Source organism: Chiloscyllium plagiosum, chromosome 9 (genome assembly GCF_004010195.1).
Source record: "Chiloscyllium plagiosum isolate BGI_BamShark_2017 chromosome 9, ASM401019v2, whole genome shotgun sequence".
Classification (NCBI taxonomy): domain Eukaryota; kingdom Metazoa; phylum Chordata; class Chondrichthyes; order Orectolobiformes; family Hemiscylliidae; genus Chiloscyllium; species Chiloscyllium plagiosum.
This window is the reverse complement of record NC_057718.1, coordinates 10,356,108-10,359,445: the sequence shown is the minus strand read 5'-3', so window position 1 is coordinate 10,359,445 and position 3,338 is coordinate 10,356,108. Positions and strand designations below refer to the sequence as shown.

Genomic DNA, 3,338 nt, shown 5'->3' with positions numbered 1-3,338 from the left:
AGAGATCGAGGGCGGGTAAGAGGCCAGCACGGGGTATCCAGATTGATGGGGTGTGTTGGAGGCGGGAGAAGGGGTTGTCAGAGGGTGGGCGAGAATCCTGGTTGAAGAAGTAACCAACCAACCAGCCCGTGGCTCAACACTTCAACTCCCCCTCCCACTCCACCAAGGACATGCAGGTCCTTGGACTCCTCCATCGCCAGACCATAGCAACACGACGACTGGAGGAAGAGCGCCTCATCTTCTGCCTCGGAACCCTCCAACCACAAGGGTTGAACTCAGATTTCTCCAGTTTCCTCATTTGAAATTGATACAGAGTAAAGCACTCCACCATCACCAATGAGATGTAGCAATCTTAAAATTAAATAAACAAGTCCGAAACAAAAAATTAAATCAGCTAATATCATTTTCTGAAAACAATACTGTTGGTTTGAGATATTTTGGATTTATCTTTATATGTCCAGTTTTAGAATATTTAACTAAAGTTCATGCAATTCCTCCTGACGTGCACATCTTTGGACTGTGGGAGGAAACCAGAGCACCCAGAGGAAACCCACGCAGACACGGGGAGAACGTGCAAACTCCACACAGACAGTTGCCTGAGTCGGGAATTGAACCCAGGTCTCTGGTGCTGTGAGGCAGCAGTGCTAACCACTGCGCCACCATGCCACCCATTAAGGTGTAAGCATAAACAATTATTAGTTAGATATTGACAGTAGGGCAGTCATTGTCTGTAAGAAGAATGGGGTGGGTTAATATTTCATTTCATAATCACTGATGGTTCCTTAACCTTAAAAGAAATTATCTTAAATTCCCAAAATGCAAGTCAAATTCAAAACAGTCCCCAATCTCGAGCTCAAGGGGACAAAATATAAACATTCAATCACCAGCAAGCAAATGTGCATTCAAACCAGATCACAAAGGGTTAACCTTTCTCCAAGCTGCAGGGAACCAGCGCTGAGTCAGTCTCTCTCTCGCACCCACCCACATGAACATTTTCCAACTTTCCTCATATCTCAGTTTTTAACTTTTGTTTATTCCATGCTTATAAAGGGTAATAAGGCACTCACGTTCCAGAACAGTCAAAGTTAGGGAGTTTAGCCCCATAAATCCTGGCTGTGACACATAGCTGCTTCACCAAGTGTGCAAAATCAAAATACCTGTCAGGCATTCCATTTGCAACTTGAACAATATTTTCAAGGCAAGTTGTTTGTGCCTCTGCATTAGTCCATTTCCTAAGGGAAAAGAATGGAATCTTAAATATCGCCCAATGTGTTCCATATGCCAAATTCAATAAAGTCTGGACATCCCGAAGCAAGCAACTATAATTACTGCAGGTTTGTACTGGCCAATTAAAAATAATTTTGGGCACTTGAACGGATCTGGGGCATGTTGAAGCAAGCCGCAGACCTCAGCATGGCTTATCAAATGGGGTTTCACCTATCATAACCCTGGGGCAAGCAAATCTTTTATTAGTAATTTTGTAACGTGCAAGATGCTCTCAGCAATTATTTCTGTCCGGACACTAGGACCCGGTGGAGTACTAACACTGGTATTTTGTGGCTGATTTAGTGAAAATTATATCAGCGTTTCTAACAGCATTTTTGTCCTCGGCCAGCTATCTTTTTGTTTGGAAGTCACAAAAGCAGCAACCACCCTCAATATTTCATCTCTCAAACAATATTGGCTGGTGACCTGTCAGGACCAGGATATCACCTACCTTAATCTTGATTCGAACATATTTACCATGGTACTCCTGTGTTTTCCTCGAGACAACAACCAGATGGGTGCTGGCCTGCTCAGCGAGACAAGATTCACTTGTCCCTTGGGGGGCAGCCTTCCTCTTGCATTTAGAGAACAGCGATCCCACTATCCTGAAAAGCAAACAAACAAGAGGCAAAGAACAATCACAAAAACAAACAGAACAAAACCATAGACAGACCCAGGATAAACAAACAAAGACAACAGACAAACTGAGACAGTCAAAATCATGGCTCAGAACGCTACCGACACTAGCCTCTGTCCTCACAGCCCCATCCCACTCACTTTGGCTCATGGCTCCAGGTAGCACCACCTGCAGCGGTGACTTCTCTTCTCCCGTCTTGTCGCAAAGTCTGCTGACTCAGGGAGGTATTCCACAAGTTAGGGGACGAAATTGGAAAAGCTTCTGGGAAACCTCATGAAGTAGATGTCCCGCCGGCTACACCAACTGTTCGGGATGGAAATAAATTATGTAGTGGGTGACTCACTCCTAGCGGTCCAATTTAGATAAGTAGTCATGCCACACAAACCTTAAGTTATTGATTAATTTATTTGTGAGCTCACAGGGAGAGACAAGTCGGCCAAATAGTCACAAGTCACTCTGACGAGATACAGTGAGTTGTGTGATTATATAGGTTACAATCATTTGACAATTAGCAAACTGTTAATTGCTGGATAATGAGCAAGTTAGGCACCTTGCCCAGTGTGAGAAACGAAGCTCACTCACTTCAATAATTTCAGTCTGAGACAAGATCTGAAGCAATCAGTATGTTTATTATACACTTGCAAGCGTGGTGCCTAAAATAGACACGCAGAGTTTAGCAAGTACATATCTTATATAGGATTCATTACTCCAAACCCGGTGCCCATTACTATTGTTTATCTCTTGCCTTATCTGGCCTTGTGCATAACAAAGTACAAGTTTTACTTGGCCATTTCACCACATCCTGCTGTGGTCCATTGTTAGGTATATCCTCCTTCACTGCTATCTATTTCCCCCACTTGTGACATTTCCTCCCTTTTTCTCAACCATATTGAACCTTATGGCCTTTTTAATTGGGGTTTGTTTTTTGTTTTTGCAGAAGTGGGAAACAGATGCTGATAACTACTGCTTGTGCAAGCATATCTGGCTTAACCTACATCCTCACAGCACCTTATCTATTGTCTACAACATCTACCATTGTTTGCAGGCATGTTTCACTCTTGTATGCACATTTTAGCTAATACAAAAACAATTATATATTGCTGTGGTTCTGTTCGCCGAGCTGGAAGTTTTTGTTGCAAACGTTTCGTCCCCTGTCTAGGTGACATCCTCAGTGCTTGGGAGTCTCCTGTGAAGCGCTTCTGTGGTGTTTCCTCCGGCATTTATAGTGGCCTGTCCCTGCCGCTTCCGGTTGTCAGTTTCAGTTCGTGGATCATCAACTAGCCACGAAATGACACGACCAGCTATCCCTAGTAGCCACACACGCAGACGACAAGCAACATGAATTTGACTGGGACAACACTACCATTATAGGGCAAGCGAAACAAAGAACAGCCAGGGAATTCCTAGAAGCATGGCACTCATCCACAAACTCCAT

General features: G+C 43.8%; 1 long non-coding RNA gene across 1 annotated transcript; it reads right to left on the bottom strand.

Annotated features, from left to right (window-relative positions):
- Window positions 1-665: 665 nt before the first annotated feature.
- Window positions 666-2,289, bottom strand: LOC122552606. The gene is made up of 3 exons (XR_006312429.1): window positions 2,044-2,289; window positions 1,718-1,871; window positions 666-1,232 (listed from the first exon to the last, which is right to left on the bottom strand). It is a non-coding gene; the product is annotated as an uncharacterized LOC122552606 (long non-coding RNA).
- Window positions 2,290-3,338: the final 1,049 nt, after the last annotated feature.